Source organism: Canis lupus, chromosome 9 (genome assembly GCF_003254725.2).
Source record: "Canis lupus dingo isolate Sandy chromosome 9, ASM325472v2, whole genome shotgun sequence".
In the NCBI taxonomy this organism is placed as follows: domain Eukaryota; kingdom Metazoa; phylum Chordata; class Mammalia; order Carnivora; family Canidae; genus Canis; species Canis lupus.
This window is the reverse complement of record NC_064251.1, coordinates 18,925,636-18,952,654: the sequence shown is the minus strand read 5'-3', so window position 1 is coordinate 18,952,654 and position 27,019 is coordinate 18,925,636. Positions and strand designations below refer to the sequence as shown.

Below are 27,019 nucleotides of genomic sequence, written 5' to 3'. Positions count from 1 at the left end.
AGCGCCAGGCAATGCTCTAAGCACTGAACGTATATTATCCATTAATCATGTAAACAACCTGATAAGACACAGGCACAGGGAGGGTGAGGGACCTATCCAATTTCATACAGCTAGTAAGTGAATGGTCACACTTTGCACTAAGCACCTGACTGTTGCTTAATCTTGCTTCTGATCTTGGGAATAGGATGGAAGAAGTGAGGCAGGGAGAATTTGAGATAGTTTTCAAATATTTTTGGTTTGGGTAACATAGTATCAATAATGAAGATAGGAAATATAAGAAGAAGGAGTTTGGAGGGAGAATAAATACAATGCTGAGCATGTGGTTCTTATGGGGTATTTAGCTGGAAGTAGCCAGTGACAAATGAGTGTTTGAAACTCAGGTTTGGTAAGTCTAGAGATAAAACTCGGGGAGCCACCAGCATATGTAACAGGATATGTTGGGGTGGCTACTATGGAGAGTATACAGAAAAGGAAGAGAATCCGTGCAGAGATGAAGCCTTAAAGATCATTATCATACAAAGGGTAAAAAAAAAAAAAAAAAAAAAAGAAGGGAATCACAGAAAGAAAGTAAGTAGTTCAAAAAGTGAGAGAAAAACAAGGAAACTGTATAGAATTAAAGATCTTCTTTATGTCTTATGGTACATTCTTTCTCTTGGAACTTTTGTGAACAATGATTGTTTAAAAATGGCTTTATTATTTTGCATACTATAAATGCAGTGTTAACCACAGGTTACAGAGAAACATAGTAACTTATAAATTTATGATGACATAACAGTGGCAGAGGGCACAGAGTTTACCCTTAACCATATCTCCACCTGAGAAAAAAGAAAAATGTTCTCTCCCATTCTTCCGGTACCCTGGTATTATTTCTCATTTTCATAGAAATTTAAAGCCTTAGCCTAATTTTGAGTTCCATATTTTCTCGATTTTCCTTCCTTCATCTTTCTTCATCATCTGAAAATTCCTTCCTATTTTATCTGCAGCTTCTAGCATCTTTTGCTCATCTGGCAAAATCATATTTCTCCATGTGTAGACTTCGTCTTTCTCCTTTAGAGTCAGATGATGGTTATGTCATTGGCTGAGAACTCAGCAAAACATAGTCAAGATTTAGCCACTGGCTTAATTGTGGTGAATTCTTCTACACTTCTTTGAATTAGCCATTCCATTTATCATAGACCCAAATGAAGTGGATTCTAGAAATGTCATTAAAAAGAAAGCAGAATGACATTTATAAATCACATAGGAATATATATTTATGTTCAGCCCTCAAGTATTTTGAAATTTTAAGAACATATAGACAATAATTTGGTGCTGCTTAAGATATTTGAAACTTCAGAATTTAACCATGTTAATTCAGCTATCTTTTGTAAGATTCCCAAATCTCCAGCTCCCAGTTTACATATCAAATGCCTTATTGGCTAATGAGTATGAGTGACTAATAGGTAGATTTCACTGTGTAGTACTGATAAAGAAGAGGATCCTTAAACATCTTTAAATATGTAGTAATTAGTCTTAAATATCTCAAGTTGTGCAGCTAATTCCACAATTTGTTCAGAGCAAATTACCACATAATTTCCTGTGTCCATTCACACACATTCACACACATTCTGCTTCTGGTAGTAGTATATAGAGAGGTGACTAAACAGTTTTTGGCCAAAAATGTCTATCAGTTGGGGTTGACACAGTGGGTTGAGCCTCCCACTCTTGGTTTCAGCTCAGGCCCTGATCTCAGGGTCGTGAGATCAAGCCCCACATTGGGCTCTGTACTGTGGGAAGTCTGCTTAAAACTCTCTCCTTCTCTTCCCTGCCTTTGCTCTCTCAACTAACTATATATATTTTTTTTAAAGTCTGTCTGTGGTATTTTAAAGATACAGCATCAAATTCTTAGAAGTAACATAAACAGTAAAAGCTATGGCCTTAGTTTTACTTTTTCCTCCATTGTTCTGTATGAAAAAGTTTTACTTTTTCCTCCATTTTTTTACTACCGTGGTGTTTCACAGATTGTGACAGATGTACTATGAAGTAATATAGTTTAAGATTTGGGGACTCCTACTTGCATGGGTCCTGAGTAAGGGGGCCTAGCAATGTGTTCACATTTTCTTGTTTGTTTGTGTATAGATTTATTTATTTTTGAGAGATAGAGCACAAGGTGGGGAGTGGCAGAGGTAGAAGCAGACTCCCCACTGAGCAGGGAGCCCAATGCGAGGCTCCAACCCAGGACCCCAGGATCATGACTTGAGCCCAAGGCAGATGCTTAACTCACTGAGCTACCCAGGAGCCCCATCATGGTTGTACAAAATTTGCCAAAGATATTCTAATGGCAATCAGTTAAGATGTTTGTTTAACGATTTATGTATTTATTTGAGAGAGAGAGAGAGAATGTGAACAGGGGTCGGGGCTGAGGGAGAGACAGAGAGAAGCAGGCTGCCACTAGCACAAATCCCCACCTGGGGCTCAGTCCCTGAATCCTGAAACTATGACCTGAGCTGAAATCAAGTCAGACATTCAACTAACTGAGCCACCCAGGCGCTCCACCATGTCCATATGATTAGGTAAAATTTGCAAAAGGCACTGTATAATGGCAATCTGTCAAGACGTTCTCTCTTTCCTCTGTCATATCTTCCCTCGAGTCTGCTGGCAAGGGAGTGACCATGGGGATTTGGGGGATCTGGCTAAGGGGAACTGAAGTTGGGAACCTATATATCAGGACACAGCTCTTCTCCAGGATCCAGACTCTAAAATACTTAAATATGTTGTGTATTATCTCCAACACTTTCTGTACTCTTCCCTGACTGTTTAACTGCATGGATCCTAGCACTTGCATCTGCTGGTTGCCTGGGAGAACTGCCAGCAGGGATCCAGCAGGGATCCAACTGAGATACTGCGTTTGGTATCATTAACATATTATCTAATTAAAGAGTATAACCCATATTATCTAATTAAAGAATGATAGGAAAGCTTGCATACTTCACACAAGCAACTGACCAAAGAAATTTTTTGGTCTTCTCTGAGTGAGATTTGCCAGTTTTCTTGTGGTTTCCTTGTGTTAAGAGTTCAGCAACACTGGCATCTGAAAGAGTTCTACCCATGTCAATGGCTGCTATCATTTTTTATTTGTTTTGATGACCTTGACACTGTGAGAGTTTGACAACATATAATTTTATTGTAAAATTGTAATATTTTGAAATCTGAATGATATAGAATCATGAGGTAAACATGCCCATACAGTGCACTGGAAAAGGTTTTTTTCAGCCAGCAATCTTAAAGTTTTCATATTCCTTTTTAAAGAATAGTATGATAAGTCCCAGCCCAAGTGAGTATAATTTATTCAGAGTATGAAAAACTCTCTAAGAATGCTAAACATCATTTTTGGAGCAAGCAGTATAGCTTGTTGCATTCATATTTAGGGAAAATGAGAATTTAGAGAAGAATACAAATAACAACTGTAAAGTTGTCTGAAACGAAATGAAGAGGTAAATATTATTTTACTAATTTCCATGATTTTTCCTAGGTTTTACACTTCCTACAAGGTTTCCAAACTACATATCCATACATGTGGTAAATTTGGTTAGATTATTTCATTGAAATTTAGCTTTCCTTATTGCTGGGATGTAAAAGAAATTATTTCATTGGATCAGCTTTATTTCCATCTGTTCCTTATGTGCTGATAAAATAGAAAACTAGTGAAATCTAACAGAGAAGTACATATCCTCTGGCAATAACATATTTTTCTGTCAAAGAATTGCTTGTTTCCTGAAAGAATAAAATTTGACTAAATGTCAGAAAAATTCTTTTTCCTTAAAACAACTTGCTTTTTGTTTGACAAGAACTTATCGTTTAATTTCCTGTATTGTGAATAAGAGCACTCTTACTCCAATAAAAGTATATTTCATTTGAGTCTGGCTATGTCTATATGACACAAAACAAAATTGGTGAACACATGCAATATTCTGTGTCTTTGTCATAGTGCACCGAAATAACCAGGGTGCTTGCTTGACAATTTCTAACAGGTAATATTTTGTTCTGCCACTGCCAAGAAAGAAAGAAAAAAAAAAACACATCAGCTTCATTATTATTTCTTAACAATGATGATAATAATATTAGGTGGCATCTATTTCTAAACTTCCGAGCAGGTATCTTCAGTACTGTAAAGAGGAAAAGAGTATTCTCTTTCTTCTTTAGAAAGCATCCTGTCACATACTTGTATTCATTCATTCACTACACAGTGTGTTGAACCACCTATAATATTGTTTGATTTGCAAATGGTAAACTTAATAGGAAAAACATAGCCAAATTATATTATATTGATCCGAATTTTTCAACTTACATATTATAATAGAAGGTGCATTTTTTTCTTTCAAATCGCTAACAGAACAGAATTAAAATTGATATAATCCATGCCCCTTGGATTTATGAATATTAAAAGGTGGCCTCCTTTAGGGTTCATCAAAATATATATGGTGGAATGACTAGGGTTTGAGGTGTGCTTCCTATAATGCTGCTGAATCTTAGCTAATCTATGCACACTCCTGCATAATGCATCTTGTGACAGATGCCAGAATTAGCAAGATGGCTGCTTGGTTTTAGGTTTACCATCTGTTGTGAAGCTAATTGGTCTTGCTGTTTTAATCAATGAACCAAAAGAACTCTAGAATTTTCTGGGAGTCACAGGACTTGGAGACAGCTCATTCTGACTACATATGTATTTATCCATCCAGCAATTATTTATTGGGTTCCTACTCTGTATTTGTCTGTGTTTGTATGCTGAGGATACAGTCACAAACCAAAGAGTCAAAGTTCATCCTCTCACATACCACAAACTCTATGGAGAAAAGATACAATAAAAAAATAAATATGTGACATAATTAACGTGATTAAGTTCTATAAAGGGAAATAGAGTTGAATAAATGGATGAAGAGTGACAATAGTTGTGGAATCAAGTTATAATCTTAGGTAGGGTGATCAGGAAGGTCTTTGGAGAGATGACATTTGAGTAGATATTCAAATGAAGGGGAGGGAAAGACAAACCATTTGGAATAGATGTTCTAGGCAGAGGGCAGAACGAGTGTGAAGGATCTAAGGAGAGTGTGCAATGTGTTTGTTCAAGGATTAGGAAAGGGATCAGAGAGGCTGGGGTGGAGTAGAGGATAGGAAGAAGCATATGAATTAGATGTAGAGGAAACCAGGCACTTGCTCAAAAACCCTTGTAGGGATAAACTCTGGATTTATATCTGAAGGTGATAAGAAAACATCAAAAGAGAGTTTTGAGGAGAGGAACGAGAAAATCTGCTGTGTGTTTTTAAGAGATCCCTGACAGGTACCAGGAGTATGAACTAGAGGTTAGACATGAGTGCCAGCATGAAGGCCACACAGGGAAGCACTTGTAACAGTCTCATTTAGACATGGTGGTGTTTTGAACTTGTGTGGCTATAACAGAATTTGGTGGAAATGGAGATTAATTCAAGAGTTTCACTAAGTTAGGTGCACAAAGTAACACAAAAGCAAAGGGATTCATTTAAAATAAGCTAAAAGGTTGTGGCCTCTTCCACTCTGAAAAAATGGATCGTAGGACACAACCACTTTTAGAAGGCCCTCTCAAATGCACTAAAAGATTTAAACTGTGTCTCTACTTTCATTGAAGGGTTAAGTGAGAACAGTATGGAAACCTCTAATTTCTGAGCTGTTTTGGCAAGTAAACAAATTAATAAACATATTTTCTCCTGTATTTCTCAGTACCTTTGCCCTTTGGTAATTGTATAGACAATTTCATGGTATGATGGGTTGAAGCACTCTTAATAATAGCTGAACAGTAATTCTCAACACAGACTGCATGATAGAATCATCTGGGAAATATGATTTAAAATATTGAGGCCCAGCTCCTTCCCAGATCAATTCAATTAAAACCTCTAGGATTGTGACCCTGAGCATCAGTGTTTTTCAAAACTCTCAGGTGGTTTTAGTGTTCAGTCAGATTGCAGGACCTCTTCTTTACATATGTGTCATATAAAACACACAAAAATTTTATGAGGAAAATATTCATACTTTGACTATATAGTAGATTAGGTTTATAAAAGTTAAATGCCCAGCTAGCAGATATGCAGCACAGGATTTTTTTCTTTTCAAACATTTTTACTGTGTGACAATTGTTACATAAAAAACAATATATAGTAAATGTAAGTCATTAAGCATAATGTTAAAATAAGCAGCAAACTCTCTGCCAATATAAATAACTAGAAAATTGCCAATACTATAGGAAATACTTGTATACTTCCCAACGTCATCTTCCTGCTTCTCCCCACCCCTCCCCTACAAACTGCATTCTCTATTCAGGAGTGTTTTAACTTTGAGATTTGTACATCAGAAATAAGGATTTACAGAAGACAAGTCTATATAATTTTTTAAAGAATCATACATTTGGCAAGCAATTCAAGAATAAATATATTAATAGTCAAGTGGAAGACTATGTACTAGAAGTCTTTTGAGCATTATCATCAATAAATATCTAGGAAGATTAGTTCTAAATACTAAGTTCTGGAAACATCCGAACAGTCTGCCTCTGTACCCAGGTAAGGCATATGCTAGAATTTATTTTCTGATATTTTATTTTACCCTTTCTTCCTTTTTTAAGTGTAAATGGTTTTGGAAATGCCATTTTGCAAGGTAGAATTTGACTACTTTTGAACTCTATTTGGATGCATTATTCTTAATGAGTATATATGTTCCTTCTATCATTTCAAGTTTGGGATCCTTTCTGTGTCTAGGGACCAATTGCTTGGCCATTATACAGAGTGCAGAAGAATCGAGAAATGGCTTTATCAATTTAAATTAACTCGATTTGTCATAGAGATTAATAAGTAATTTTATTCTAAACTTCATTTTGAGAAGTTAATTCTAATTGAAACCTACCAATCTGAGTTGAAATGCATCATTTTTCTTCTTTAGCTTAAAACATATGACGATTGAAAAATCCTTCAAATGCCAAATACTCATATAATTCAGTATGTTTACTCCTAATTCATTATACATAAGTATTTTAGGAGGGTTATAAAGTTACTTCATTTCATTTGATTCAAATGAAATAATTTGTTTAATTTGAACACCTTTTTTCAACAAAACTATTAACCTTTAACTCGGTAATACAGAGATTTCCATATTGCTGTTTCTGTTAATGAAACCAAGTGAATAGAGTTGACCAAATTCCTTCAACCTTTGGAATATGAAGACATTTAGCACAAATAGTGCTTTGAGTTGAACAGCAGGCCCTTGGAGCCTTTGCCTTCATCTTTCATCTAAATTGCCTGCATACATTTCCTAGAACTGATAAACTGTCAAGTGAATCATGAGATGTGGGCCTTGGGGTTAATTTATAGCACTGCTGTCTTCTGCACTGAGTACAGACACTTTTCTTTTTTAAGAGTCTGTATAAATGTTTTGTAAAACAACTTCTGTTAATACGTGTCCTATTTTGAGTCCTTCAATATTACAAGTTTGAAATCTTAAAAAGTTTGGTTGAGAGAAAAAAATCTTGGAAAATTGGAGGGAACATAGGATGTTTTCTATTCACATAAGATCTCTATTTCAAAATTTTGGAGATTTGTCACTTGAGTTAAAATTGCTAAATAGTAGGGTAAATAGTGAAAGATAAATTGACTTAAATAGTAATACAGAGATTAAGTCTAATGTGTCACCTCTTTCTAGCATATTTTCTTTCTATTCTCATTTTGGACATTTGAGTTCAGAATATTTTCTAAAATATGCCAGTTGATTTATTTATTTATTTATTTATTTATTTATTTATTTATTATTTATTTTCTTAGTTTACATGTTGATATCCTAATCATCTTTCATCAGATTGTTTTTTTAAATCTTAAATTTAATTTGATTTTATGGAGATTTTGAGAAAATTTGCATTTGTGTGATGACTTGTGAATGAAATGAGTTTCTTGAGTTGTGCTCCCATCAGTCATCTTTATAAATGTAGACATAGGTTTTAATAAAAGGTATGTGAATATCAAGATTGATTATTTTTTCCCTTAGGAAATGCTATTTCTTAATCCCAGGCTCATTTTTTTCCTGTTTTAAGGACGAAAGTTTTTTTTTTTTTAATTGTCTAGCTATTCTTTTTTTCTTCCTATTATTTGGTTGGAAATTTGATTGAAAACTAAATGCAGTGTGTTTCAATCATGATTTTATATCTCATTTTTTTGCATTTATTGGCCATGTAACCTTGTAAAATCATTAAACTTCCTTGAGACTCCATTATCTATGAAGTGATGGTGATAATAAGATACTACCTATGAGAAGTGATGTGAAATTCTAAAGTGCTCTATAACTGTCACTTACATTTTTGTGAGTAAGTTCAATTGATAAAACATAACTATATTTCAAAGAGGAAATAAGAAACCAAGCCAGGGATGGGAGGTGGAGGAAGAAGAATGTTTATCTGAACAAAGACCCATACAGGACCAATTGATAAGTTTGTTCATGGAATATGGCCACTTACTGTGATACAGCCATTCACAAAGTATTTTTCCACCAAATGAATTAAAGATGTGAAACAGAGAAAATATTTTTGTATGTCAATGGATCTAAAACTTTATCATGTAGAATCACCAGAAAGTCTTGTTAGAGCATCAACTGCTGGGCCTCACTGCCAGAACTTCTGATTCAGTATGTCATGACGGAGCTGAGAAATTCCATTTCTAGAAAATTCTCTGGTGACTTGAAGCTACATCCAGCAACCACATTTTGAGAGTAACTGATGTAGACTGTAAATTAGAGGAACATCAGAAAATTCCAGTTGGTCAATAGTGTAAAAACTTGGCTAGCATTTACTCTGCTGAAAGGCGACTTCATTTTGGATTAGATGACAGGATGGCGATTACTGATTGGGTCCTTAAAATACCAGAGTCACCATGTAATTTGCCATTAGAAACATATAATTTAGAGTTCAAAGGGAATTTAGAGTTAATCTTCATCATTTTCCAAATGAGAAAATGGATGCCAAGAGGAGATAAGTGACAAATAATTACTGAAAAAATATATAATTATAAAAGTCACACGGAAAGTTCCAGATAAAAGAGGCTAGAATCATCAGCCCAGTATATTCTACTCTTGATGCAGTCTGCAGACAATATATTCCTCTTACCAAGCAGGCAAAGAAATAGAGGAAACGTGAACTAGATTGGTTTACTCTTACCTAGGTATTTGTAGGGAAATGTACATAGCACATTGTGAGGATTTCTCATGACTGAGTCAGTCAATCACATTGGCTCCAAGAAATTAAGATGCTCATTACATCCATGGATTTTTCTTTCCAATTATGCAGTTAATAAAGACTCATTATAGTTGTCAAGAATCAATTAATTTCTCATTAATGCAGCCCAGGTCAAAGAAGAAAAAGAATACAAAGTCTATTTAGATTGTTCTGGATTTCCACTTAACAGTATTTAAAATATTTGTCCCCCTAACTGGAGCCTCACCTGCCTAATTGCATAGTTTCAGTTGTTTCTCATTAATATGTAAATTAACTTGTTCATATTCTAAGGTGGAGTAAAATACATCTGCAGGGGATGTACAAGGGTATGATGCAGAATTGCTTTGGGCAGTTTGTTGATGCAAATGCATGGACTGCTGCTCCTTTATATTCACATCTCAGGAGAAGCTGTCTTAGGAGATTTCAGGCAATTGTATTTTTGCTGTTCTACAGCGGTGGATTGGTTTGTTACCCTTAAACAGAATCAATCAACTGGAGTCAAATCATTTGGTAGGGGATCAGCAAGCACAGTCTGTCCTTCAGCCATGATGCCAAAGAGCTGAAATATGTTTTGGTAAAGGTTTTATGTGCTGAGCTGAGAACTAGCTTTTCTTCTAGAGCAAGTAGTGATTTATACCCGGCAGATGGTGAAGAATGCTGATTTAATTTAGTTTTACTCGACAACTAGAAGGAAGGTAGCTGGTTTAAAAAAGTATATATGTTATGGTAAATTTAAATTTTGAAGTATGTGTATATTTGTATACATAGAAAAGTGTAAATATATTTCATACAAAATACACACACGCGCACATACACACACACACGCACGTGCACACACATACACCAGATTCCCTGCATTTAGGGATGCCTGGATACCCTCTGAGCTGACTGTTACAAATGAGTACTGGTTCTAACACTGGTCCATTCTCTTTGCAAAATGACCTTGGTGTCCCACTAAAAGTTCATATGAGATAAATGGCTTGAGGCATTGTCATGCCTAACCTCAGTATAGTATCTAATATAAAGCCTCCAGATCGGTAGTATAAGACCCTTTAGAGCTTTGAATTAGCCCATCCTGAGCATCCTGCCCACTGGCCAGTGAGTTTACCCACTTTAGAGAGCAACATTCCAATAGGAATAGAATTCATATTGATTTCTTCATTTTAGACAGATTTTCTTATTCAAGATTCTGAGTCTCTGATTAAGTGCAACCAAAGAACACATTCTAGACCTGTAATATATGCCCAACCAGAACAACGAAGATTATGTTTTTAGAATCCAAGAAGAAGCTCTGAATCTGGTAAGATATGCATACCATACCAGATATGTAAAATTCCCATTAAGCCTCTCTGGGACTCCACTACCCTGATCAGTATGTATTCCCAGTATAGTCTTTATGTCATCACTCTGCATTACTGCTGCCATGGGTCCTGTGCCCCACCCCCACCCCCATACAGAACTCAGTGGGAGCCAGAATAACTTATCAGGAACCAATAACTGGGTATTTCTAGCAAATGAGCACCAGTAGGGCTTCCCAGAGGCCTAGGCTTTTTAAAACCCTACTGCTTTATTATAAGCACAATCTGGCAGGCAGTGAAGGGCCCCTTTATACATCTCAGCAAACATAACCCCAAATGTCGACAATAATTCTTCTTGAATTTACAGGAATATACACCTCAAAGATGAACTTTATAAAGAGTTTTTGCTCCTTGAAGAAGATACGGCTTTTTATTAAAATCTTGATATTATTTTAGAAAATGCATAAGCACTGTGATGAAATTAATTCATAAGATTATCTTCATTTAACTTTTGTTTTTGCTAGTAAGTAAAGTCACTTGGATACTGAGGCATGAAATAATTGCATATGGCTCCCAGGCAGGTCTTCTTTATCTACCAATGAAACTGTTTCTTAAATAAACCACTAATATTATTTCAATAAATGTGAATCCACAGCCAAAAACTGGGAGAACTGAAGAAACATATTAGGGGTATAAAGTCAACTATACATACTTCAAAAAGGACTTACAACTTACTTGAGTGAACCCAGTTTTATAATTTATGGGGCTCAGTACAAAATGAAAATGCAAGACTCCTTATTCAAAAATTAATAAGAAATTCAAGACACCAGCAGCAAACCATAAAACCAAGCATGAGGCCCTTCTGAGTGTTAGGGGCCCTTTGTGGCTATACAAGTCATGTACACCTATGAAACTGGCCCTAAATGAGACAAAAAGGAATATGTATCGAACATTTCTACGTAGTAAATATAACGTGCTAAGATCTTTACTTCAAATGATCTCATTTAATCTTCACAATGACTTTGTAGGGTGGATACTATTATTTACAGTTTAATGGGGGAAAAGGCTCAAAGAGGTAAGAAAATAGGTCATATATCTAGTGGGATTTAATTTCAGATGAGGGGATGACTAGGTGGCTCAGCGGTTGAGCACCTGCCTCTGGCTCAGGTTGTGATCCCGGAGTTCTGGGATCAAGTCCCGCATCAGGCTCCCCAGGGAGAGCCTGCTTCTCCCTCTGCCTGTGTCTCTCCCTCTCTCTCTGTGTCTCTCCTGAATAAATAAATAAAATATTTAAAATAATAATAATCTCAGAAGAGACTCTAATCAAGTCCTTATTCAGAGGATGTAAGATATATATATACATATAAAACTGTAATGCAACTTATGGAATATTAAATGCTAAGTGAGTGTTATACTCAGTAATTCCTTTATTTTTAAAATATTGTATTTATTTATTTTAGAGTGAGACAGAGAGAAAAAGAGCAGGGAGGGGAGAGGCAGAGGGAGAGGGGAGAGAGAGAATCTGGAGCAGACACCTCGATGAGGATAGAGCCCAATATGGGGATCAATCCTGCAACCCTGAGATCGTGACCTGAGTCAAAATCAAGACTCAGACACTTAACTGATTTAGCCACCCTAGAGCCCTTATTCAATAAGTGCTTTAATCAACGAATTGTTTTTAGTCAAGTCAGCTCATAAAAACTATGATGTTGGGGATCCCTGGGTGGCGCAGCGGTTTGGCACCTGCCTTTGGCCCAGGGCGCGATCCTGGAGACCCAGGATCGAATCCCACATCGGGCTCCCGGTGCATGGAGCCTGCTTCTCCCTCTGCCTGTGTCTCTGCCTCTCTCTCTCTCACTGTGTGCCTATCATAAAAAAATAAAAATAAATAAAAATAAATGATAACATATGTAATAATATTACACAAAAAGGCCCTAATGAGTGTCTTATAACAAAGAGCACTAGATCACTGATGCTCCCAAGCCCTCATCCCCAGAAATAGCCTGTTGACATTTTTGCTCTTTTCCCAAGTATTTTTCTGTATATTTATAAGCATTACACCTGTACTGCAATTTCTTTTTAAATTGTTTTGAATTAAAAAGAATCAAAAATAGATTCACATGGTTCAAAATTCAAGCACCATATTGCTAGATGACAGAAGTATTCTTTCTACCACCGCCCCTTATATATATTATCCAGCAGTCTCATAAGAAATCATAAATGGAAGGTAAACTTTTCAAAATTTAAACTAGTCTTACATTTGACTGAATCTGGCTAGGCATAGAATCCGAGGTTGAAAATAATTTTTCTTGAAAACTGTGGAGGCATCATTCCATTATCTTTAAGCTTTCAGTATATGTAAGTTCGTTGCTGTTTTTCTTCTATACATTTGTGTAAGATTTGTTTCCTACTTGGAAACTTTTAGGATCTTTTCTTTACCCTTGGTGATTTAAAAATCTCATGAAGATATATTTTGCTTGCATCTCCATATCTATTCATTTAGGTGGGGAACCAGCCATTAACATCTAGAATCTTCTATCTTTCAGATAAGAACTATATGGGGTGAGAGAGAGAGAGAGAGAATTTTATTTATTTATTTATTTATTTATTTATTTATTTATTTATTTATTTATTTATTTATTTATAGAAAGCCAATTAGTCAGATATTGGCCTCTTCTGTTGATTTTCTATTTAATTAAATTAATTAATTAAATCTTCTGTTGTCTAATTCTTTGTCTTTTTTTTCTTATCCAGAGAAATTTGCTCAATCTTATCCTCCAACTCCTGTCTGAATATTTTATGTCCACCGTCATATTTTTAATATCCAAGTACTCTTTTTTTCTTTGACTGTTCTTTTTTTTAAATAGTATACAGTTCTTGCTCAGTGATGCATTATAATTCGTTCTCTCTCTTTAGTCATGAACTACTTTTCTATTTAAACACTTTCTTCTATTCTGCATTGTAAGACCCACAAATGACTAGAAACATTGCTTGAGAAAGCCTTGGATTTCACTGAAGAGCACAGCTGGATTTATCAATAGAGTTAGGCTGAGTTGGAAACCTTGATCTTACACTTACTGTGTGACTTTGATTAGTTACCTATCCTCTCTGTCCCTCAACTTCCTCATTTATAAAATACAAATAGTATTGTGACAACTAATACTTTTGTATGAGTTTCAGATGAGTCAAAGCACTTAGTAGAGCGCATGGTAAATAATACATCCATTTTAACTATTTTACTTTATTTATTTATTTATTTACTTTATTTATTTCTCAGTTTGTTTCTGACTATTTTAAGGCTTACTATCCATGTTTAATTATACTATTTCTCATATTTTTAATTATTATATATTTGTATTCAAAATTTGCTTTCCATTGTTGTTTCTCTACCTCACTCATTGAAATGCCTACAATATATAATCTCTTTGTAACGCTTCTCATGCAGATTGAAATTCTGCTGCTGAATTTTAGTTATTCTGTAGTTTTTGTTGTATCAATACATCATCTTCTCAGACCACTTCCTTTCAATTTGACCACTCTCTTATTATTCATACCATGCTTTTCTTTTTCCCCATGGAAGTCATGCTTAAATTTATTTAAAGCCCAACGCATATGTTTTCAAAAATCTATTTCTGTAGGCTATAGTAGATCCTTCTCAAAAATGCTGCTTACTCCACATCTTATGGGAAATTTCTTCTCTTATGCAGCAGGCTCTTGTTGCCTCCTCCCTTCACCCAACCTCTTGTTTTTCCTCCAGATCCCAACAAGGATTAGAATAGGTCATGTAGGTAGATGCACTTTGATTCCCTTTTCATACACCTGATTGTATGTTGAGTGTTCTCCACTTATCTTTAGCTAGAGAGCTAGTTGGTGTAAATTTATAGTAACTCTTTAATCAACCATATGTCAGATGACAAGGACATCATTTGACCTCATTTCTGCAAATGTCCAACATCTTAAAGCAGTAACATAGTATAATTTCAGAATTCACAGCAGCCTCAATAAGCAGATAAGTACAAGGACAGTAACGGGTTGACCCAGAAAGAAGTCTGGGACCCACAAGCTATTATGGGGCTAAAATAAGCAGGAAAATAAATACAGAAAATCAATTAATGGTCTTCTTGATTTTGCATAAGAGAAGAAATAAAGTTTCCTTGCTTACCTATAAGTATAGGACCATATCTCTGGATTTGCTAGGACAGGCTGAATTATGCCCATATAATTAGTATACCTATTCACTCTGAAAATATCTCTGTTAGATGTCAAGTTATATAGTCTGCTCCCCTATCCAGGTTTTCTGCACACTCCATTAGGCAGCTGAATATCTGAGGAGATAACGTGATAATGTATCTAACAATGTTCCAGTTAAAGATAGATGAAGATGTTTCTAAAGTAGTCAGTGTGTAGTACAATTGCATGTAACAAAGTACCCTATTTTCTTGGAGTCTATAATAATGTTCTGTACTAAGGAATTCTGGATTCCAGTCAAATTACCAGTTCACTTATTTCCTTAGTCAAAATTAGCTTGTAAGCACCAGTATTCCTGATTATACTCTTTCTCTTCCATGAAACAAAATTTTCAGAACAGTAAAGTAGGAATATGTCAGATTACATGTTTTCTAGAAAATAGCTAAATAGTCTGTCGCCTTTCTCACTCTTGATCCTCACTAGTGGATATTGCTATTTTGTGAAGCTTTGTGATCTTTGTGAAGTTATTACCATAATTTGTCCTGAATATAATAGTTTTTGTTAGAGGAAAGCTTGAATTTCTCTGCGGTTTAGTCTACCCTCTGTAGTATGAAAGATTTGAAATACAGTTGGACAAATTGCCTTCTAAAATTTTTTAAAATATTCAATTCTTTGTCCCTACAGTGATGTCACTTCTATATTCCCAGCTGTAACCTCATAGTCTTGGACATTTCTTCATATCTCCTATCAATTAGAACACTTTCCTTTGAACAAGATACCTTCCTGTTGCTGTATTCCGTTCAATCATATCCCTCTAAGTCTCAGTGAAACCTTGCATTAAATTTCTCTTCTAAAAAATAAATAAATAAATAAATAAATAAATAAATAAATAAATTTCTCTTCTTCTGTAATATTTCAAGACCCTTTATTTGTTATCCATTCTTTTGCATTACTTTATAAGCATATAACACTACAAATAATACTGATTCCTTCTTGAACAACCAACTATCAGCAACCGCCCCTTTCTGTTTGTATCGGTCAATATTTTACAATTTGAATTTCAATTCTGACTATATGCTTTTTGTCAGATTTGTTAGGGTCTCATTGGCTGAGGGTCTTGATAAAACCTTGTTTATCTTACATTGTTGCTTATTAGGAGTCCTTAATTTTGGCATCACGAGCCGAATAGAGGAAATGTCCTCTTTTTCTACTCTATAGAACTGATTTTTTTTTAAATCCTACATCATATCTCTTTTTTTTTTCCCAAAATGATATACTGCAACTTAAGAAGATTAAAACAGGGATGCCTGGGTGGCTCAGCAGTTGAGCGCCTGTCTTTGACTCAGGGAAAGTCCCACATCGGGCTCCCTGCATGGAGTCTGCTTTTCCCTCTGCCTATGTCTCTGCCTCTCTCTCTGTATCGCTCATGAATAAATAAATAAAATCCTTTTTAAAAAGATTAAAATAAAACTCTGCCCTCAAGACTTTGAGTTTCCTACCAAGGATTTTTAATACACTAGAGACAGATTCCAGAATTTATATTCAAGTAAGTTGTGTAATGAAAGCATCCTGGCTCTCTTAACTGCATTGGCCCTGATTAATAGCAGGATTTAAACCAAGATTTTTATTGATTAAAAGAAATATTTGAAATTCGAGCACTGATTTTATGTCCTTGGAACACCTAAGATTCAAAAAGTCCCCTTCAAAACGTGGAGGAGGTAAATTTGCTCACATGTTTTTCCTTAGCTTTTTGCATCTCACTGCTCTCTCTCTCTCTCTCTCTCTCTCTCTCTCTTCTTTTCAATGAAATTTAAACTTACATTAAAATTTGAGAAGTACTAAGGGAAAAAATAAACCATAAGTGTCTATCTTCAAAGGACAAAAGGCAATGAAAGTTAAGGAAATAAGATGTGTTTAGTATCCTATTTTATGACAACCAAAAATTATATGAGCAAAATGAAAATGAAATAAGGTATTTTTATGAAAATTGGTTAAAATTTTACATGTGAATTCCAACCTGTTATTAAAATTTTCTGAGCCAGACAGAAAATTCAATGCAGGCAAGGAACAGCACTCAATGACAGTGACATTTCCTGACAGAGCAATTCTTTGCATATCAGCAAGGCTAATTCTATTCAATCTGACAGCACCGGTTTAACCCATTCACCAGAGGAATGGGTTCTTATAAGACCAATGATCTAAGCACTCATTTGGATGCCAATCTAGTTTGGCAATATATATTTAAAATGCACAATTAATTTTCAATTCCTAGTGTATGAATGATTAACATAATATTTCATCAATGCTCTAAAATGGTGTGTGTGTGTGTATGTGAAATTATGAGGTATCTTCATTTGGGAGCCATGTATAAAACTACATTAAACAATTCAGATATTCTCTTGGGCACCTTAAAAAAATGTTATAAGGGTAATAAGCCTTTTCTTTGAGAGAGAGAGAGAGGGTGGGGGAAGAAGAGAATCACAAGCAAGCTCCACACCCAGGGCAGAGCCTGATGTGGGGCTCGATCCCACAACTGTGAGTCATGACCTAAGCAGAAACCAAGAAACAGATATTTAACCAACTGAGCCACCCGGGCACCCCAGGGTAATAAACCTTTTATCTATAAGGCGGTATTTTACTAATCTTGTCCAAAGCATATACTATCAAAAGCTGGTAAGGTTTAGTTAGCAGTATCACATCCATAAGACAATTCCAACTGGAAATTATTCAGGCAAAAATACATTGTGTAATTAAAAACTATCAGGAACGTATATTCAACATGATTATACCAAAAGCTTAACTTTTACCCTTTTTTAGCTCTTCATCAAATCAAACACTAGTCTTCTCTGCACCTAATTTCCTACATAAATGCTCACATCTTCTAAGGATCAAAAATCCAATTCAGTGTTTGTGAAAAGTAGGAGTACTCCAAATTCTGCTCTGCCTTAGAAGTGGGAAAAATTAAAACAGAGCACAAAGGATACATTTTTCTTTAAAGATAAAAGTGGGCAAAGAGAAACACTTAACCCTGAGCATTTCCTTAAGGGTGTTCTTAGTGAAATGCTTTACATAAAATGACTCTTCAACCTCTATCTGCTCAGAAAATGACCTGCAGTATAGCCAGTGGATCCCATATTCATTTTTGATCCAAGTCCACAGCTTAGGCAGGCATCTAGCAAGAGTGTTTTATAGAATTTGGGGGACAGAGATGACTTCCCTCCATGGCATCCCAAGTGTCCCATTTGTTCTGCTTCTTTTTATACCTATTATCATGGACAACAAAAATCCTATGGGAACAGGGTAAATAGGAAGCACTGCTATCATATTCTGAGTTAGTGATAATTAATTAAATTTTCTATAACCACTTCTATACAAGTTTATTTGGATCCATATAAAGATCTCTTGTGGGCAGCCTGGGTGGCTCAGTGGTTTGGCGCTGCCTTTGGCTCAGGGCGTGGTCCTGGAGTCCCAGGATCGAGTTCCACATCAGGCTCCCTGCATGGAGCCTGCTTCTCCCTCTGCCCGTGTCTCTGCTTCTCTCTCTCTGTGTCTCTCATGAACAAATAGATGAAATCTTTAAAAAAAAATCTCTTGTCTGTTTTGGAGGTTTTGTTTTTGGTTTTGTTTTTAATTGAAATATAGTTGACACACAGTGTTACATTAGTTTCAGGTGTGCAGCGTGGTGATTTGATAAGTCTGTATGTTAGCTGTGCTCGCCATAAGCATAGCTACCATCTGTCACCGTATACAACACTACTACATTACCATTGACTGTATTCCCTGTGCTGTACCTTTCATTGTTATGGCTTACTCATTCCATAACTCGAAGCCTGTATCTCCCACTCCCCTTCACCCATTTTGCCCATCTCCACCTCCTCCTGTCCGGCAACCATCAGTTTGTTCCCTGTATGTATAGGCCTGTTTCTGCTGTTTGTTCTTTTGTTTTATAGATTCCACATATAAGTGAAATTGTATGGCATCTGTCTTTCTCTGACTTATTTCAGTTAGCATAATACCCTCTAGGTCCATCCATGTTATTACAATTTTAATATCTCTTGTCTAATGTTTGATTGGGTTAAGAGTTCAAATACCTCAGATTTCAAGAACTTTATAATAGGTTTGTTTCTTCTAGCATTGTTAAACTGACCAAGAAAGTTAATAGTGATTTAAAATGAAGTCTCATCCAATTTTTGCCTTTCTGTCTTTTATTTTAACATGTTAAATTAGCTCTTAATCTAGGCACCTTTTCGTAAAGTATTGTTAACCTTTTGTGGAAACTTTGTGACATAAAGAGGATAGTGTGGGTGATTTCTTAGCAAAATAGTCCTATTAGTCCCAGACAGTAATGGGTCATAGCAAAACTGACACCTGAATTAAGCGATTATGTAAACACTGAGTATTATTAATTCCTTTAATACATTTTTAGATCAGCCTCAGTTAAGAGCATCACATGAACTCTGTGCCTGAGATAGCATGATTTATTCCTGGTAAGGACAGAAGACTCATGAATGAAATGAGAAGATAAAGATATTTTGCCCTGTTGCTATGGAGATGACACAGTGGAGGCTCCTCATTCATAAATATAGGTCACCCAATACAAGAAGGAACTGAGAAAACTTTCCTGGACTAACTTCACTAGTCCTTCAGGCATAGTAAAAGTTAAGTACTGTTAGGAAATCCATAACCAAAACCACCTTGGACACTTAGAAAATTTTTGCCAAACTAGTAGCTACAAATATGAGTAGAGAAATTAAAACCAGCTTAAATAATTACTTAGTATAAATAGTAATGATAAATACAGCAAAAGAGAAATCAGAGTAGAATCCTAGAGACCTATGCTATGGAGATGACACAGTGGGGGTTCCTCATTCATAAATATATGTCTGTCCTTTTCTGTTCTTTTATATGTGAATTTTTGTTTTATGTGCATCTGTTTTATTTTAATTTGTATGGCATATTAATAAATGAGCCAATAAAGAAGAGAACTTACTGTTAGCTCAATATTTCTGTTGATAATAGTTAACAGTATCCATACATTCTAAGAATAAACACAGGTCAGTTTTGCAATAAAATGACAAATTATTCAATATTCACCTTCAAATTATTCACCTTCAATATTAGGTGAATGTGGAGTGAGTGAGTGGTATTGAAGAGCAATACTTCATAATTACTGAGACGAGTTTGTAGTAGTAGCCACAATTCCATTCATTTATGTGACATTTTGTGGTTTTCAAAGATTACTTTCCCATATATTTTTTATTTTATCCTTAAAACAAACTTGTGAAGATAGCATGGCAATTATCATTACTTTTTTTTTTTTTGAATATCAAACAATAAATGTATCCAGAGATCCTGCAATGATATGGCTGGTGACTAGTAGGTCGAGGATTAGAAGCCAGATGCTTGAATATTAATCTACTGTGCACCAAGTATTCTGAAAAACAGTATATGGTAGTTGTGTCTATCTGTGTGTGTGGTGATAGGAGGGAAATCATATATAAATATTGAAATATAAATATACAATGATGGGTGAATGCAGAAGAGGTTCTCAAATCTATAAGAATCTTCAAGGCAAAAAAAAAAAAAAAAGAATCTTCAAGGCAGGAGTACCTGGGTGACTCAGTCTGTTAAGCATCTAACTTTTGGTTTTGGCTCAGGTTGTGATCTCAGTGTAGTGAGATTGAGCCCCAGGTCAGGCTCTGAACTCAACAGGGAGTCTGCTTGAGATTCTTTCCCTCTGCCCCTCTCCTGTTCAGGTCCTCTCTCTCTCTCTCAAATAAGTAAATAAATGTTTAAGAAAAAACAAAAAAGAAAGAAAGAAAGAAAGAAAGAAAGAAAGAAAGAAAGAAAGAAAGAAAGAAAGAAAAAGAATGTTCAAGGAAAAAAGCCCAGAATAAGCATTAGGTACAATTCTAAAGGAAAGATCTTTCCAGCTAGGTTTTGGGGAAAATCATCAACCACAATAAAAGAATCAAAGATCCAAATTAATATATACCAAAGAGAAGATGCATTCTTCAACTGCAAAGATGGTATGGTCTGTAGACCCGGACAAGAGAGGCCTCTCTGCACTGAGCCAGGATTCCATGTGACCCCATAGACAGAAGCCATGCCCTCTCTTCTACTCACGCTCCAAAATTTCTAAAATGGTCCCAAGCAATTGAGGACTTGTTCAGCCCTCTTCCCTGGGTTCAGTTTCCCTGGAATGACTGCTTGCAGTGGGAGAAAGTGTGGACAGATCTCTCATGTATGGATTGAGGTGTTTAGTGCCAGCTGTCTGGTGTAGAGAGATCTGAACGTGGGAAGAAGGCATACAACTCTGAGAGGTCTGGCAATTCTAAATTGCTAAATTGGTTTAAATTGCAAATTGGTTTTTCAGGATAATGTTTTAAAGGTGTATTTGTGAAGGTAGCAGGATTAGTATAGTACTTTAACAATGTGTCAGCTCCGTTTTACACCTAGGTGCTGAGTCATGTGTGGTATTTTAGACCTTCAACTGTAATCTTGCATCAGGGTCTGAAAAGATTAGGGGCACACTCATTCCAAAAGAATCATCTTTAAATAAAAATTATGTAATGAACAAGATTGAATGAAACTTGAAGCAATAGATAGATAGATGGATGTCTCCTTTATAATCTCTCCTTAATGTTCAAAATAAATTCAAGTCTCCAAGTCCAAATACTCAGGTATTTCAACCTAAGTTGTGATTATGATTGCTTTAATAAATATTTATTTTTTATAAATCATATGAACGAAGAGATATCAGGAGAGTGAAGCTAGGCAAATAGGTTTGTGATTTCGAATAAGTTTCAATTTTTTGAAATTATTTATTTCAAAATATAAAAAAACTTTAAGTTTATGTCAAAAACACTAGACAGTTTCTGATCTCTGTAGATATTCTTGATTAAACTCTTGAACAGATTCTTTAGAACACTTAGAAAATAAAACAGTAACCAATAATGGTTAGCTAGTATCCTCAGAACAAAAATTATGAGAAATGAAATTAATTTTCCTTTGTCTCAGAGCTTGCTAGAATGGTTCATTTAACATAAATTCAGCAAGGTGGTTAGGATAGTTTTCATAATCTTCCATCATAGATAAATGAAAAAAAAATTATACAGGGTAATAGTAAAGATAAGAGGATTTGTATCTGCTTGAACAACCCAATTAGTAAGTTCATTATTAATGGGTCATTGAACTCAGAGACTTCATCTGATCCACATTTTTCCTGACAGCATTTAAGGAAACATAGACTGCATACCAAGTTTATGGTTGACTCCAAACTAGAAATAATTAGCCAGTCAGTTATATGATTGAAGTCCAGTAAGACCATAATAATGAACTGAAATTACACTCGTGGAATTGAGCTCTGCAACAAGGTGACTGAATGAATGTATCTGAGGTCAGAGACCTAGTTTAAAATTAGTGCTACTTGTGTGCAATTCAATTTTGTCTTTGGACTTTGCCAAATAAACATTATGTTCAGCTAGTATATACTAGCTAGCATTCAGTGTATTTTCAGTCCTGATTCATTTAGGGATTTTTGTTTTTCTAAAGAAGGGAGAAGGGTTGCACACGAGTTCCTGAGGTGGAGGTGATAAAATCAAGGCAGAAAAGCCTCTCTTCTCTAATTGGCTTGTAAGAGCACTTGACTCTCCCCCAGAAAAAATGGGGAGGGAGCAGCTCTATTCAATGAATAGAGCTATATTTTCTTCCTGATTATAAAACTGATATAAGCTAATTAGAAACAATATTCCAAACAATGAAATTAAGTATAAAGTAAAAAAAAAAAAAAAAGAAAGAAAGGAATTCCTGAAATCTCTTCATCCAGAGATACCTACTGATAATGTTTAATGATTAACATTCTGGTCATCTCCTGAGTTTGTTATGAATGTGACCATTTTGTGCCTGCTGTTCAGGCCATTTGTGAGCAAAGCCTTGTGAAACACTGGACAGGACCACTTTCATTTTGGGTCCAGGATACCCAAGTTTACAAAGTACATAAAACACAATGGCACATTTCAGCTAAGTCTGCAGAGCTGTTGCAGCAGGAAACAGCATTTTCCTGGAGGGCAGCAGCGTCAGAGGAATGCTTCACTCAAATGGTGCAGGAAGCAACCTGCAAAATTGCACTGAACCAGGGAGAGGGTAGGTTTGTACCAGGTACTATGGGAGACACTGCTTGGAGTGTGGCTTTATGTTGGGGCTAAAGTCTTGTGGGTCTTTACTGAGGAAGCAGTGTTCGGATATTGAATACTAATATTAATATTGTTTGTATCCAGAGGCTAAGTGAAGCCTGGATTTTATATATATATATATATAATCCTAATACATATATATATATATATACACTAGTAAGAACTTGCTTTGGCCTTAAACTCTGATGGGCAATGATTTCCTAGGTAAACCAAGCTAGACCATGTGTGAAGTGCATAAGCTCCTTTTCTTATGCTAAAAACTGACTCTAGCAAAAGGGGTCATGCTAACTTCTTTCCGCCTTCACCCACCTTGGTGCCCACTGTCCTTCTGAAGGAAAAGGACAGTTCTGAAGGGGACAGGAAGAGAGGAAACAGGAGGAAAGTGTATCCTGAAGAGCAGTAGGTTACCAGGTGCCTCTCTTACCATAGCAGCCATCTGAAGGACAAGTTCCTAGAGAGAAAAGCCAACCAGAAAGAGGGAATCAACAGCAGAGTTTACATTGAGGTCTCCAGCCCCTTGTACTAGAGTTCACCAGGCCACCTGGTTTAACCTGCCTTGGTGAGGTGGAAGGGCATAGAAATAGAAGCCCAAACCTTATTAGGCTTCCTTGCTGGGTAACCATTGTAGTTAACAATGCAGATCATCTGTGTCATCTTCACACTATTCGTTTATTTTCATTTTTTTAAAAATGCCATTATAATTCATGCATTAAGTAAATGCTATATACTGACTTCCACAATTTGGAGGATTATTACTCAAGTTTTCTGATGGGATTTTGGAGCCAGAGTTTTAAGTGACTTGCCCAGTCACACAGTGGTGAGGGCCAGAACTGGAATATGAACTCAGGCAGACAGACTCCACAGAGTGGGAGGCTCACTGAGTGTCTTCTCTCCTCCCACCCTCCCAACATTTTTACCAAAGCTCCACTTAAATGCACTACTTGCAATAATAGGGCATTTGTACTTGCTGTACCTAAATTGACTCCTTAGAGAGGGTAGAATAAAATGACTTTGTATTTCTATTTAAACTCTCAAGAACTTCAGATTTTAAGTAACTACACCAAGAGAAAATGATTGTATTTACAATTCAATCATTCTCAGAGAATACTATAATCACATTGACTTACTAACTTCGTGTACTTATATGTGTGTGTGTGTGTATACATGTATATGTGTAGGTGTGCACATATATATTCTAAAGTAGTATTTTTTTTCAATTTGGAAGCAAAAACCTAACTTTACATTATATATAGAATATGTATATATTAACTTTTAAGGCTAAATCCAATTATGTATAATATATAGTATATATGTGTGTGTGCACCTCATATATATATATTTGGCATATATGCATTTACATAGATAGATAGATAGATAGATAGATAGATAGATAGATAATCTTAGAATATTATTTTACCGGAGGATTGGATTTTAACCAAATGTACAGTCAAATGAAGACACAAAATAACTTTTATGGCATGTGTACACATAAAATCTTTAAAATCTTTAAAATCCTGAAGTTTGAAAATAATTTATATAATTTAATCTATTCATTAAACTCTATTTTCAGACTAATTCATTCCTTCAAGTCCACCAACATTTTCCAAAGTTTAAAAATGTTCTCTGACGTGGGATGCCTGAGTGGCTCAGGGGTTAAGCATCTGTCTTCGGCTCAGCAAGTCCCACATCAGGCTCCTTGCAAGAAGCCTGCTTCTCCCTCTACCTATGTCTCTGCCTCTCTCTCTGTAAGTCTCTCATGAATAAATAAATAAAATCTTTAAAAAAATGTTCACTGATGCCGGGGTAGCTGGCATCTTATCTTTGCTTTGAAAATATAGTTGATCATTCAAAAGAGTATCTTCCACAATTATAGAAATAAATAGAAACCAAAGTAAAACTTAGAAGAGATGTTTTCTCACCATTCTCTCCTGCTTTGAGTGTTTAATGGAATCTGGAGGTCCCATAAATCTGGCCATTGACAAAGGGTAGAAGGGGTAGAAAGGTAGAAATGGGTACAAGTTTTTCTTTATCTGAGCCCTGATGTTATTTCTCATGTAAAATGCCCGAACAGATGGGAGAATGACCCATTCTCCCTATGTGTTATGGATATTGATTGTTTTCTTTTAAAAAATGGAAGGTTAATACTCCTGCTGAGTCCACAGTACAAATTCTGCTGAGAAGTGAAATTCATTTTCAGTTGCTCAGAATTGGAAACAAAATTCTTGCCAAGGTGTTTTTTAGGCCTTTACAAGTAAAATCAAGGTGTAGTTCAAACTGAACCAGATGTGTGGATCTTTACAGATTACATGAGCATTATCAATGGTTTACCCAAGGAATGTGGTGACTGGTCATTTCCTATATTCAATTTAAAAGTTTTCATTTTGAAGGTTAGAATATAAGGATCACAGTTTTAAAAGAAAATGGTATTGGGGTAATTGGGTGGTTAAGTAACTGACTCTTGATTTTGGCTCAGGTCAAGGTCCTGAGATCAAGCCCCATCTTGGGTTCCAGGGCTCTAGGCTGGGCATGAAACCTACTTGGGATTCTCTCCCTCTACGCCCCTCCCTGAAAGAAAGAAAGAAAGAAAGAAAGAAAGAAAGAAAGAAAGAAAGAAAGAAAATTGTATTTTTCTGGTAAATTAGTATTACTCTGGCAAATATATTTTTTAAAGATTTTATTTATTCATGAGAGACATAGAGAGAGAGCGAGGCAGAGACATAGGCAGAGGAAGAAGCAGGCTTCGTGCAAGGAGCCTGATGTGGGACTTGATCCTGGATCCTGGGATCATGCCCTGAGCTGAAGGCAGATGCTCAACACTCAGGCGCCCAGTTGACCCTAATCTTGCAAATATTGATAATAAAATGAAGCTCTTCATCTTTTGTTTACCAAAGAATATACTTCATGAAAGTCAGAAGCATGAAATAGTATCCCTTTATGGTTAACTTTTGCTTTCTTTGCATATGTTAATAGTAAGGAGAATAAGAGGAATAATGGTATTTGAAGGTAAACACTTAATTTTCATAAGTAATTTAATTCGCTTCATGCAACAGATTTTTCTGCTAGACATAACTTATTTGAGTCATTTGTTTTAATCCCATGATAATGAATTATGCATTGGTGACAAACTGAAGTTGTAAAAGACCATGTGTATAACTCTCCCTAGAAAAATGAGTTGCTCCAGACTCCACTCCCTGACCACTGCAAACTATTACATTCTCCCCTTAGCAACCAGTATCCCATTCTTCTACTTCACCCAGGCCAGAAATGACTGAGGCAAGATTTGGACTAGTTCGCCTTTCAAAAAATACTCACCTCTCTGCCTATGAAAAGAAGAACCTGGCCCAGCCTTTTAAAATTGTGGCAAATTTGTAAATAAAAGTACAGTCAATTCTGTTAAAAATCTACTACAAAAGGATGTGGAAGATGTTGGAGTAGAAGAAACTCGTTTTAACTTAGAATTTACTATTTATTTATTCTTAAGTCTATTACAGACTTAAGAATCTATGCACTATCCCACTTTTTGCTCTAAAGCTATCCTGTGTTAGAAATATCTCAATTGCCTGTTTCATATACAAGCAATCCTAGATAGAGAAATTAAATAATTTGCTCAAGGCAAACAGCTGTTCAACCCCAGGGCAATTTGATTCCTAACGCTGTGCTCTTTCTGAACTTTTATGCAGTCTAATTTACTATGAAGATGGTTCGTGGTCCTTTTAAATAATCAGGATCAACAATGATGCTCAGAGCCATAGATTTGCTTCTGAATTTAACAAGTATAAGTGTATACTTCTCCTGAGTATAAACATCAATCCTAACCATTAAGAATTAGAGTCGGTTCCTCCTACGAAAACAAAGTCCACTTTTGGTAGTGATACTGGTTCAAATGTCTAGATGTGTTTCTCATTTTATTCATAATTAGCCTGGTTTTCTAACCTGTGTATTAAAGATGAAGTTAGTTAAATCATAGGGAAAAAATACGATGGGCCTATGTAACTGGCTAAATTATTCTCCTTTTAGTTCTCCAAAGACCAGATTCCCTTCCATGCCTCCCAGGGGACAACAATGGGGATGTTGTCACTGCT

The 27,019-nt window shown here is 35.6% G+C and overlaps 1 long non-coding RNA gene across 2 annotated transcripts; it reads right to left on the bottom strand.

Annotated features, from left to right (window-relative positions):
- Positions 1-694: 694 nt before the first annotated feature.
- LOC112663082 (uncharacterized) lies at positions 695-26,980 on the bottom strand. Of its 2 annotated transcripts, XR_004818985.2 has the most exons (4): positions 26,250-26,980; positions 23,247-23,388; positions 8,504-8,768; positions 695-1,193 (listed from the first exon to the last, which is right to left on the bottom strand). It is a non-coding gene; the product is annotated as an uncharacterized LOC112663082 (long non-coding RNA). The 2 variants fall into 2 exon arrangements; XR_003139026.3 differs by lacking the exons at positions 695-1,193; positions 8,504-8,768 and adding an exon at positions 12,818-13,107.
- Between the last annotated feature and the right edge of the window lie 39 nt (positions 26,981-27,019).